The sequence below is a fragment of the Sorex araneus genome, chromosome 5 (assembly GCF_027595985.1).
Source record: "Sorex araneus isolate mSorAra2 chromosome 5, mSorAra2.pri, whole genome shotgun sequence".
NCBI classification, from domain to species: Eukaryota; Metazoa; Chordata; class Mammalia; order Eulipotyphla; family Soricidae; genus Sorex; species Sorex araneus.
The window spans coordinates 14,277,530-14,291,029 of NC_073306.1; the positions used below are offsets into that span (position 1 = coordinate 14,277,530).

At 46.7% G+C, this 13,500-nt stretch overlaps 1 protein-coding gene across 3 annotated transcripts in view; it reads right to left on the bottom strand.

Moving 5' to 3' along the window:
* PATJ (PATJ crumbs cell polarity complex component) overlaps window positions 1-11,598 on the bottom strand; it is a 370,230-nt gene extending 358,632 nt beyond the window's left edge. For all 3 annotated transcript variants that reach the window (XM_055139113.1, XM_055139112.1, XM_055139111.1), the window contains exon 1: window positions 11,460-11,598. The gene's annotated coding sequence lies outside the window, so the exon portion shown is untranslated. The remainder of the gene's footprint in view (window positions 1-11,459) is intronic.
* Between the last annotated feature and the right edge of the window lie 1,902 nt (window positions 11,599-13,500).

The following is a 13,500-nucleotide window of genomic DNA, read 5'->3' on the forward strand; positions in this document are numbered from 1 at the left end:
CATGTCCTCCGTGCCAGGAGTGACCCCTGTGCATTGCCGGGTGTGACCCAAAAAAATCCTGATGTTGTTCACATTGAAAGCACAATTTGATTTTTGTTTAGTTGGGTTTTATTTGTTTTTTACTTCCAATATTTTTTTTTGGGGGGGAAGGGGTCGGATGCACTGGGCAGAACTGGTTATTATGCTCAGGGCTTACTCCTGGCTTTGGCTCAGGGATCATTCCTGGTGAGGGTTTTAGGAGACCGTAAGGGGTGCCAGGGATCAAACCCAAGTCAGTCACATGCAAGGCCAGTGCCCTACCCACTGTACTGTCAGCCCAAGAGCACAACTTGAGAGCAGCTGCAGACAGGTGTTGAAATGCGTGACATGCTGTGAAAATAGACACGAGCTCTACGTTGCCTCCATCTCTAAAAATAGCCAGAGAGGCAAGAACAAACCAACAACGAAGGGGTTTAGACCACTAGAACAGTAAAGGTACATTGAATGGAGGCTGGAGTCACAAAGATAAGTTCAAAAATTGTAAATAAGCATTGGAAACCGTCATGCAAAGTAGCAAAAGAATATGTGTTAAATTTAGGAATTAACAAAACCCTTGACCATAAAGTATGAATTTTTTTCATACCATTGTTCTAGTATTTATGAAAAGGACCAGTTTCTGAAGGACAGAGGGGGAGTGTGTGTGTGTGTGTGTGTGTGTGTGTGTGTGTGTGTGTGTTGGGGGTGGGGGCAGGAGGAGAACCTTGATCTTATATCTCTGAAAATCTGAGAGGCCCAGGTTGAAAGAGACTGCTTTGAGAGTCCTTATAAGTAATACTAAGTAGACTGGTCTTTATCCTGTAGGCAACAGGAAGTAATTAAAGCCTTTTAAGTAGGGAAGTATTGAGCCCAGATTTCTATTTAAAACAGTAATTCTGGTAACAGGATAGATTAGTGGTCTTCAGACTTTTTTAAAAAAAATACATCCCCACCAGTAAAGATATGGTGACCACACTTGTCTCAATTTATGTTGTTAATATTATAAACATACACTGCTATATTAATATGGCCTATGCATTAGTCACAGGCAAAACAGAAACTCCATGAGAGTGCCACGGAAGTTAAAAGGCCAGGTTTCATTTCATCTTCCTGCCCTCCCCGTGAATCAGCCAACCCTTTTTTGGAAACCACTATTGGTCAAGTGTTGCTTGGCAGAAGGCTGGAAACAGGACCAAGGGCCAAGCACTTGCTTTGCATGCAGCTGATTCAGCTCATATGCAGCCACCATATATAACAGCTGTCACTTCTGAGCACTACTAGATGTCACTCTTGAGTACAGATCCAGGAAGAGCCCCTGAACACTGCCGGGTGTGGCCCCAATTAAAAAAAATTTTTTTTTTTGAGGCACCCACACCTGGCAATGCTCAGGGCTTACTCCTGTCGTTGAGCTCAAGGATAGCTCCTGGTGGTGCTCGGGGGATCATATGGGATGTTGGAGATCAAACCCAGGTCAGTCGCATGTAGGGCAAACATTCTATCTGTCATACTATTGCTCTGGCCCCAGTCCAAAATATTGGACAAAATAAAGTATTGCTTGATAAAGGCGATAGGAGAAACTATTTAGCCCTCTAATTCTCTGACTCAAACATATTAAACTACATCCATGGAAAAATAACTATGGGGAGCCCAAAGGGTCGAGGAGAACAGGAGAAAGAAATGCAAATAATTCTATAGCAGTACAACCAGCATATACTATACAGGCTAAATGAAAACTGTTCTCACTCACTTAGGGTCTTCAACAATCTCCATGTATTTGTTGAAACGATGTAAAATTATCATAACGGAACAACATCATCAGGACTGAAAAAATACATAACAACAACTTTGACTTATGTGACCAGGAGAAGAAAGTAAGGGTTAGCTGCAAGGCATTTCAAGTTTGTTTGAACTGGGTAGAGCTAAGCTAACTTGCAAACAGACCAATGAGAGGTCAGCAAGACGCTGCCCACGGCGGTCCCCGCAGCTGCATCTCCGGACAGAGAAGTCCGTGATGCTCATTATTAGCTCCCACTCCATCACAGATCCAGGCAGTTTATGCCATGAGTGTCTTTTGTCTGGCTCACTGTAGGATTTGACTGAAGGAAATTATCATAATAGTGTGGATTTTTTAAAAACACTCATGTCCTTAGCCATCATCCAGTTAATTGAATACCTGAGAGAAGCTAATATGGAAACAGAACTTTAAATTTGATTTACGTTGGTAGTAGAGGAAGAACTGGAGTGATAGCACAGCGGGTAGGGCGTTTGCCTTGCACGCGGCCGACCCGGGTTCGATTCCTCCATCCTTCTTGGAGAGCCCGGCAAGCTACCGAAAGTATCCCGCCCGCACGGTAGAGCCTGGCAAGCTACCCGTGGTGTATTCAATATGCCAAAAACAGTAACAACAAGTCTCACAATGGAGACGGTACTAGTGCCTGCTCGAGCAAATCGATGAACAAAGGGAAGACAGTGCTACAGTGCTACAGTGCAGGTAGAGGAAACTTCCTTTAAAAGGGTTGGGTGTGGGGCTGGAGTGGTAGCACAGCGGGTAGGGCGTTTACCTTGCACGCGGCCGACCCGGGTTCGATTCCCAGAATCCCATACGGTCCCCTGAGCAGCGCCAGGGGTAATTCCTGAGTGCAGAGCCAGGAGTAACCCCTGTGTGTTGCCAGGTGTGACCCAAAAAGCAAAAAAAAAGGGTTGGGTGTTTTGTTTTATTTTATTAGTGAATCACCGTGAGGTACAGTTACAGACTTACAGACTTACAGACTTTCGTGCTTGCGTTTCAGTCATAAATGGTCGAGTGCCCATCCCTCCACCAGTGCCCATTTTCCACCACCAATGGTCCCAGCCCTTAAGAGATTTTTAACCAGACTAGAGAGATAGTACAAGAGGTAAGGCACTAGCTTTCCATGCAGCTAATCCTAGTGCCATCCCCCAAGCACCATCAGAGGTCCTTCCAGAACACAGAGTCAGGAACAGCCCCGAGCATTCTGAGTGTGTGGCCCTCCCCACCCCTCCCCCCAACACACACACACACACAAATAACCTTCTGAAGTCAGATTTAGGCAAACAGAAAACTAAGTGTCCCAAGAAATACATTTTTCAGACTCACAATCATGCACCAGAATCTCCAAGACATCTTCGACTCTTCTCTTGAATATAATAAGACACCTCATACTTCTATGTTGGAAATTCAGCTGAAAGTGACAACTTATACTTCTATCTTAAAACGTGGAGGGAAGTCACCACAATCCTCAGTACTCAAACGCTCACCATAGAGTAAATGACCCCAGTCCCAATTAAACCACATGCAGACCTCCTCAGTGGGAATTCCCCCAGAGCTCAATGGAACCAGGGCAGGTGCACATCCTAATGTCACTAATGTAAATGAAGTCAGGATTTCCACAATTATTCAAAAATTGAGTCCATGAACAGCTTCAAGTTGTGATGACTTCTGTGGGAGAGCAAAGCTCAGGCTGTATCTGACTTTCAGCCTTTGTCCTCAAGCCTGCATTTGGCAGGTCCTGATTAAATAGAAAAGAATCTCTCCTAGTCAAATCTCTATTTGCCCTCGGACCACAAATAACTCACCGATTGCCACACAGATTCAAGACAGCAGGCCTAGCTTTGTGTTTCTGTTCACTGCCACACCTCTTCTAAACTACTCAAATGTAAGAAAGAAAGAAAGAAAGAAAGAAAGAAAGAAAGAAAGAAAGAAAGAAAGAAAGAAAGAAAGAAAGAAAGAAATATACTATCAAAAAAGGAATATACTATCAAAATACTACAGTAACACAATTTTAGAAACATGTGTAAATTCCAGATTGAGCCTGATTATTTGTATTAACCAGAACCAAACCACAGGCAATGTCTAAGGCCATCTTATGCTGGCTATCTGGGTTATGTTGAAATCAAAACTGAAAGATGCCCCAGAGAACTTAGTAACAGAGACCCGGAAATGTGAGACATTGGTAGCACGTCTGCCTTGCACTCACGAGGCCAAGAGTTCAATCCCTGGGACCGGCCCACATCTCAGAGTTCAGTCCCCAGCACTACAAGTACGTCACCTGACACTGCAACAATGACAACTGAAGGAAAAAAAAATAAGTCCAAATCAGAACTAAAAATTAAATTATTTCAAAGAATTTTTTGTTGGCTAAGCACCTAATTTTTTTCACTGAACTATTCAAAATCAATGCAATCTATGTGCTGCCTGTAATTTACCTACTGTGTATGAACAAAATGAAACTGTTTTACTTTTGTTTATTTGGGGGCCATACCGGCGATGCTCAAGGATCATTCCTGGCAGTGCTCTGGGGACCATAGGCAGTATTGGGGACTGACCCTGAGTCAGCCACATGCAAGGCATACAGCCCTATGCACTATACTATCTCTCACATCCCAAACTTTAATTTTCGTATTAGTGTTGGTAGCATTCTCAAATGATTGACAAAACTTAAAAAAAAAAAAAGACCTAGAATATTTTCACACAAACATTTCTCTGTCCTAAGCATAGATAAGCAAGGAGGGTGGGGTGGAGGGAGACTAAGAATTCGGACTCTTTAAAAAGGATTAGTTTCAACCTCAAACTTTCTCTTGAAAAATTCCCACACTGAAGACATGTGCCCTTAGCATCTCTCCATAAATAGGGTCACAGGGCTTGGCATGCTTGTGGCTTTCAAAACAACCGGAATAAATTGTGAAATAGAGGAAACTGGCCCTGGACACCCTGCTCATGAATGTTTACCTTCTACCTAAGCCTGGTCCACTTTATCTGTCACTAAATCAAGAACCAGCTGGTTTTGGTGGAGACTAAGTGTAATATGAGATCTTTCTACAAAACAGTTTATCCTCTAAAGACCGCATTACCTTCATTCTTTTTAAAATACTGAAAACTCCTAGAATTTCAAAAAAAAAACCAAGTGTTTTGAGAAGAGGAAGAAGACATGGCCAGGGAGACAGTGCAGTGGGGAAGGTGCTTGCCTTGCACCTAGCTGGCCCAGGTTTGATCCCCAGCATTGCTAAAAGTCCTTGAAATGCTACCAGGAGTAATTCCTGAGCACAGAGTCAGGAGTGATCCCCAAACAGAGCCAGAAGTAATCCCTAAGCACCGTTGGGTATGTGTAAACACAAAAAAGGTTACGAAGAGACTGAAGAGATGAACTGAAACAAGAACATTGGTGGAGGCTCTCGAAAATTTTGGTAGTGGTAAGGTTTACTGTATACATCAAACTCAAAAACATTAATGCTATTGTTAATGTGACCTAAACTATAGCAGTATTTTTTTTCTTTTTTGGGTCACACCCAGTGATGCTCAGGGGTTACTCCTAGCTCTGCACTCAGGAATTACCCCAAGAGGTGCAGGAGACCATGTGGGATGCTGGGAATCAAACCCGGGTCGGTTGTGTGCAAGGCAAAAACCCTACCCGCTGTGCTGTCGCTCCAGCCCCCTAATATATTACAGTTTTTTTTAAAAAAAGAAAGGAAAGGAAAAGAAAAAAAGTAAGAAGAAAGTTTTCAGGAAATACAGATGCCACAAAAGAGAAAGTTCTCAGGGAAGAAGAAAGGTTGGCATTAATGACTTTTAACAGATAGTCACTTTGAAAAAGAGAGACTATTTCAAACTTTCAGTAGAAAATGAACGTCTGTTTCCCAGACCTCCACATCCACTCTGCTCCACTCTCTCTCCACCCACACTCTGTCCTGGAGCTTTGAAGACACTCTAGCAACAAGCCCCATAGGATCTGCCTGTGTCGGGGCACAACCCCCACCCTGCCCCCTCTGTGCAAAGTCATATGACATCAGTGGGAACAGAAAACAAAATGGAAATCGATCTGCTCAAAAAAGATGCATACTTGGGCATGAAAATCATCACCCTATCCAGAGCACCAAAGTACAGAGCAGCAGGCTGGCTTGGTGCCTTTAAGAACAGCATTAGAAAGATGAGCAAGTGAGAGAGGAGGGGGGAAAGATGCCTGGGAGAGGCAGGTTGGAGGGGTGGGGGTGGAGAGGCATTGGCAGGAGGGAAACTGGGGACATTGGTGGTGGGAAATATACACTATTTAAAGAATGAGTGCTGGAAAACTGTATGACTGAAACCCAATCATGGGCAGCCTTATAAATGTTTATCTCATGATGATTTTTTTTTTATTTTTTTAAGGATAAACAAAAATTTTTAAAGGCCAAAAAAAAAAAAAAAAAGAGCAGCATTAGAGGGTTGTTTCTCAGCAAGGGATCATACAACCTGGAATGTTCACACCCCCTTGCAGCATATTCCCAGAGGGCCACAGGCGAAAAATCACATATACAGGGGGATCCACACACAAGAGCAACATGGAATCAACCGGTAGGACAGAGGTGCCACAGGAAGGAAAGAAGGTCCAAAGATTTTACTAACTAATCCACAAGGCAACGTCACAAATGCACAGGCAAATCAATATACTTGGAATTCAACTCTGAAATTCCCAAGACATACAATCACTGTCTGCAGAACTTACTATTCCACAGGTTCTTTAACTATATAAGTAGCAGGGGCTGGAGTGACAGCACAGCGGGTAGGGTGTTTGCCTTGCACGTGGCCGACCCGGGTTCGATTCCCAGCATCCCATATGGTCCTCTGAGCACCACTAGGGGTAATTCCTGAGTTCAGAGCCAGGAGTAATCCCTGGGCATCGCCGGGTGTGACCCGAAAAGAAAAAAGAAAACTATATAAGTAGCATATAATTGGCTCCCTGAACACAGAGCATGGAGTGAGCCCTAAATACTGCCAGGTGTGCACCTCCCTGCAATTTTTTTTATAAAGGTAATTATAGTGAAAATTTATCTTTCAACAATTGACCTTTGCATGCTCATTCATAGGCCCCCTGACCCCCTTTTGTGAGCAGTTATATTGTTTCCTATTGGTAAGGATCACAAAAACAAAATGAGAACTAAATACTGACCTCAAAAATCAACCTTTTTTCATCAGTTAGTTCAATAATCTACTCTCAAAACATGAAAGTGCTTACACTCTACATAAACTTTGGAAACAGCCTTCCATTCTAGTCCAGGGACCAGCTCTGTATTCTTGTGACCACATGTTTAATGCCCTATACTGCAGTTATCTCCACTGTAAAACAAAGACAATAAGAATTAGGGCCAGAGAGATGGTATAGCAGGTAAGGCATTTGACTTGCACATCACTGACCAGGGTTCAATCCCTGACATCCCACATGGTCCTCGAGCACAACCATAAGTGATTCCTGAGGGCAGAGCCAAGAGGAATCCTGAACATCACCAGATATGGGTCCCTACTTCCCAAAAAAGATATGAAAATTGAAAACTGAAAGGAAATTAAGGGACTGTAACGTATTCGGTGTGGAACACCTAACAAATGGTAGCCACAGTTAACCATATCTCTTTTCAATCAAAATTATATGTTTGGGAACTTTCAAAAAAGCCAAATAAATTTTAGCTGAGATTTTGATCATGTTGTAATTAATAACTGCCATTTCTCAGAAGACTAAACAATCAAAATGTTCATGGATGTCCCTTACTTGGGAGTTCAGGCACCTAAGGATAAACATAGTCATTCTGAATCATGACCCAGACCTGCTCAATCAAAAAATAAATTGTCACACACATCATTTAGGATTTTCTAATAACCACATGACAAAGGTAAGCACTGTAGCACTGTCATCCCGTTGTTCATCGATTTGCTCGAGCGGGCACCAGTAATGTCTCCATTGTGAGACTTGTTGTTACTGTTTTTGGCATATCGAATATGCCACGGGGAGCTTGCCAGGCTCTGCCTCTCGAGAGGGATACTCTCGGTAGCTTGCTGGGCTCTCCAAGAGGGATGGAGGAATCGAACCCGGTTGGCCTCGTGCAAGGCAAACGCCCTACCCGCGGTGCTCCAGTCCAACAAAGGTAAGAGATGGGTAAAAATGAATTTTAAGCGGGGCTGGAGCGATAGCACAGCAGGTAGGGTGTTTGCCTTGCACGCAGCCAACCCGGGTTCGAATCCCAGCATCCCATATGGTCCCCTGAGCACCGCCAGGAGTAATTCCTGAGTGTAGAACTAGGAGTAATCCCTGTGCATCGCCAGGTGTGACCCAAAAAGCAAAAAAAAAAAAAAAAAGAATTTTAAGCAATATATTTACTGAACCCAATGCAAACAAATCCAATAAGTAAATAATATTTAAACAGAATGCAATAGTTTAGATTACTTTTGCCACACTAAACCCTCAACATCATGTATAGCACATCGTGATCGTGACTAGCTGTATTTCAATTGCCCAAAAGTCAAAAATCCAAGTGTTTTAACTGTATTGATGATACAATTTAGCCAACACCTTTTCAGAAAGATCCCAATTCAGCATTCCTAACAAAGGCTTGTATTCCAGTATATATGAACTCTATGATTTTGATTAAAATAACTACCAGTGGGAAGACCCACAAAATTGAGTTCTCCCCCCACCAAAAAATGTGTTTGTTTGTTTTATCCTGGGTCATAGTCAAAGGTGCTCAGGGTTTACTCCTTGTTCTGTGCTCAGGGATCACTCCTACCTGGCAGGCTCTGGTGACCATGGCTAGGGAAGTGAACCAAGGGATCAAACCCATGTTGGTCAAGTGCAAAGCAAGTGCCTACTCGTTGGACCACCATTTGGGCCCCATATCCCATAATTTTCATCAGAATTAAATTTAACAGTACAGGGATAAAAAGTGAGAGTGGGTTATAGTTTTCAAGACACGTACTTGAACATTGCTTCATTTCAACCTACTTAAAACTCATCGACATGATCATTTACAGATGGGAAAACAGGACCTGAGGAAATTATCTGGCCAAGAATCACATGGTAAGTGGGACCAATTCCATGTCTCCTAACTCCAAGGGCTGGACTGTTGCACACACAGAACAACAACAAAGTGCCACACTTCTAAATATTGAAACACCTTCAATATTGATCTGTCCAATGGCTAAATGGAGAACATTATCCAATCATTATTATTATATTTTTTGCTTAGGGGATCACACCCTGAGATGCTTGGGGGTAACCCCCCAATACTCAGGTGATGCTAGGAATCAAACCCCGGCCTCTTGTTTAACAAGGCAAGCTCTCTAGTCCATTAAGCTAGCTTTCTGGTCCTAGTTTATCACTTTTGTTTTTTATAGCCATTATAATAAATAAAAATACAAGGAAGGGAACTGACATGCACTAAATTCCTATTTTTGCCCCAAGACCTAAAATGTGACTGGGGGGGGGGGGTTGTAAAAAAAAAAACAGCCAGGGAGGGGCAAAAGAGATAGCACAAGGGTTAAGGGGTTTGCCTTGCATGGTGCGGACCCCAGCAGTGAACACAATTCCCAAGCCTAGGATCCCCCCAGCAAACCAGCAGTCAGCACTGAGCAATATAGGGTGTGGCTCAAAAAGAGAAAGGATAAAACAAAGCCCGGGGGAGGGGGCCGGGTACTACTCAGACTCTGCCCGCAGCTTCTGCCTTGCAGGCATGAGATAGGGAGTTTTAGGCTCTGCCCTTTGTCACACCCGCATGTGGAAAAATCACAAGTGGGATCTCCAGGACTCGGCAGCCAGTCACTGAGCTCAGCCAGCAAGTGTCTGTGATCTGTCATGATAGCAACAGAAGGAAGGGAAACAGACATTTCTTTTTTTAAAAAATGCACCCAAATCTGCACATGAACACCCAATTACGAAAATAATAAAACCACAGGGGCACTGCTCAGGTGGATCGGTTGGTCAACAATTCTACTCCAAGGTCTTTGGAAGTGAAACCCAATTCTGGTGTCCCCACTGAAAAGTTTTCTGTTAAACATTGACAAAGCAAGTAGGTTCACACCGCTTGGTTGTTCAGCGTAAAGCTAATTATTAAGTGCTTTTAAGAAAAAAAAATGCAATTGTAGGGATTACGGAAGGCTGAACCACTGTCTCAGAGTTTCAAAGTTCTAAAAGTGAACCCACGATGGGAAAACAAGCGGGTCTTTATCTTTATTAATGCTGACTGGATGACAAACACCCAATGCTATTTATTAGTTGATGACATCTCCCGGATGGCTGAAAGGGTGTGTGTTTGCTTTTAGCTCCTCTTCTGAAAGTCCTCTGCAACTTTCCTACAATGCATGTAAGTTCACTTTATAGTTAATAAAAATAGCAATAAAGACATGAACTCATTAAGGCATCTTTAAGCAGAGAGAAGGGCTTAATACAACTTCTTTTCAGTTTTAAGTAAAACTATTATTCCGATGCCAAGCTCCTCTTACGGGACTGCTAATAGAATCTGAATTAGCTAGGGCAAAATCTCTTCAGAACCCAGTTTGCAAATTCTACCCATAAAATCCCTCCCAGCTCTGATATTAACTTTCTAATTATTTTAAAATTTTAATGATCCTTATAAGGGCTGTGGCCGTCTAGAAACATCAAGCTGAGTTTAGCCAGATCCGGTTCTCACTTCACTTATCTGATGCTACAAGTGGGTCCCCTTCACTTTTCCTTTTTTAAAAAAAGTAGATTGGCAGTCAAGAGAAAAACTGTGGTATTACCATTCCAGGTAATGTCACCTTCCTTTAGGTCTCAGGAAGACATCTAAAAAATACTGGGGTTCGGCGGGGGGGGGGGGGGGTGCCGAGATACAGGGGTCAAGGCCCATTGCATCAGTCAAGCCGGGTTAGACTCCGGGCACCGCCAAGAGTGAGCACTGAGCCAGGAGTAAGTCCTGAGTCCCGCCTAATGTGGCCCCCCAAATGAATGCCAATGATAATGATTAAAATAAAACAAGCAAACCACCCCAAAAAAAACCCTTGTTCTCTTTAGTGCGACAACTTCGGTGGCTCCTAAAGAACTTAAGAGACACAGGCCCGCGCTCTCTGCAGGGCGCAGACGAACTGGGAAACAACGAGCCGGGAATCCCAAGTGACAAGACCCATCTGGGCCGAAGCCAGGGTGCCCAGGGAACTTTTATTCTATTTATTTATTTTTTTAGGGTGGGGGATTAAGTCGCGTCTAGGGGAGCGGGTGGCAGGGGCGCGGCGCGGCTCCGAGGGGGCGCGGGGGGCGAGCTGGACCTTCCCCTCCCGGGCTGGGGCTCAGGAGCCGCCGCGTCCGCCGGGATCCGCGTCCACCGCGCGGGGGCCAGCAGCGTCCAGGCCGGGGCTGCGGGGCCGGGGACACCTCGGCCGCCGCCCCCCGGGGAGGCGAGACCCCCCCCACCTCCCCAACACCCCCGTCCCGCTCTGGACCCGGGTGCCAGACGCGGCCGAGATTGGAGGCCGCGGGGGCCCTGGCGACGCGGGGCGGCCTGGGCACTGGGGTGTGTCCCCCGGCGCGGGTGCGCACCCCACCCCCTGGGCAGGGCGGGCCACGCAGCGCGCCGGCCTCGGGGTGCGGGAGGGGGGCGGAGATGGGGGGCGGGCCCCCCGCTCCCCCCCCACCCCGCCCCGGCTTCTTTACCTGGTCCCGCGGCGGCGCGGCTGGGAGCCCCGGCGGGCCCGGCGCGGCCCTGGCTCACCTGGGCGGAAGTGAGAGGCCGGGGTGACCGCGCCTCACCTGGCAGGTCCACCCCGAGCGCCGCGGCGACCCTCCCCGCCTGGGGCGGGGCGCCGCGGTGGCGCGCGGGGAGGGGTGAGGGTGGGGGGGTGCGGCCCGGGCCGCGGGGCGGGGCAGGTGAAGTGCCCAGGGCCCCGGGACGGCCCCGAGCCTGGGGGGGGCGGGGAACATGGGGGCCGGGGACTGACCCCACACGCCCCCCGAAGGCGCGGGCAGGTGTGGGGCAGGACCGGTGGGAGCACTGGGCTGCGAGCCCGCAGCCCGTGAAAGGCCTCCGCGGTGTCGTCTGTGGGTCCCCCTGCGTGTCCCTTCCTGTCCTCCCAACCCCTTTCTGTAGCCCTGTCGCCCCTTGGAATCCGGTGCGCTCCTTGGCGGGGCTGTGTCGGTTCTTCCCCAGCCGGGAGGACCGGGAAGGCGAGTCTACGCAGCGTTTGCCTGGCCCGCGCTCCGTTGATACGAGTCAGACACAGAATTCTCCACCACTCGGGGGGTGGGGGGTGGGGGGAACCGATGATGCTGATGCTGACGGGTGCTGGGGCGCGCCCCCCAGCAGGGTCTCCTAAGTACAAGTAAAAGCGCAGGCCCTGACATCACTACCCAGTTGGACGTTCTCCTGCTCCAGCATCAGACCTGCACTGGGAGCGCAAGCCGTGCGGAACCCGGCGTTAAATCCCGCATGTCGTTTTGATGGCAGGTGTCATACTTCGTCTGATCCAATCCATCCATAAACTTTTTCGAAAGAGAATCAGGCTCAGGTACCTGATTCCTGGGATAGACCCGGCCTTTGCTAAATCCCGTGAAGTGAGTCAAGTGGGATGTCTGTCTTGAAGGAGATGCCAATGTCTTGAAGGAAAATAAGGCTTATATGCAAGTCAACTACAATGTATGCCACATTTGTTGTAACCCACCCCCCCCACACACACACACATACACACACACTTCACATTTTTAATGGGAATAGTGTTCGTTAACTTTTTGTTGTTGCTGTTTTGGATTACACTCACCGGTGCTCAGAAGTTACTTCTGGATCACTCCTGGTGACAGTCAGACTACTACACTTCAGAGATCAAATGTGAGATTCTACATGCTCCAGCCTGTTGCATGATTTCTCTGGCCCCGTGCTTGTTTGTTTGTTTGTTTGTTTGTTTTGAGGGGGCACCCCTGGGAGTGCTCAGGTTTTGCTCCTTGCTCTGTGCTCAGGGATCACTCCTGGCAGGCTCGGGGACCATATGGGGTGCCAGGGATTGAACCTGGGTCTGCTGCATGCAAGGCAAATGCTCTAACCGCACCCAAACACCCACACACCCTTAACCCCCTACAGATGCTACTTTTAAAGGAAATGCCAGTTGTATGGCTGGTGGAAAGTGCAGGCCCAGAAGAATAGCTCAGTGGCTCAGATCCTTTGCAAGGCACATGCGTGGTCAAAGTTCCAACCTGGTACCACCACACGCACTCCTGGCAGCTCAGCTGCTCTATGACAAAAGCATATATTCCCTCCTGAGCTTGATGGCCAAGAAGCCCCATGGCTGGTGAGTAGGCGTGTGAGCACCACAGTGACCCCTGGCAGGTATCACAACCAGCAAGGGTAGAGCACAGTCAGTAATGCCACCCGCTCTAGAGAATCCCATGGTGGGACACCACAACCTGAAGTGAGATGCCTGGCATGCCGAGTAGCCATTGGGTGTGTGTGATCCCTGGTGAGCACAATCACAAAAACGGGTTGGGAGAGATAACACAGCGGGTAAGGCTCTTGCCCTGCATGTAGCCGACGCCAGTTCAACCCCCTCCCCTTACATGGTATATGGTCTCTTTAGCGCTGTCAGGAGTGAGCTCTGAATATAACCCCTGGATATGGCCCCAAAACCAAAGCAACCAAACAACAATTAAATATATATATATACATATATATATATCTCAACAACAATGACAAAGAGAGGTGAAAATT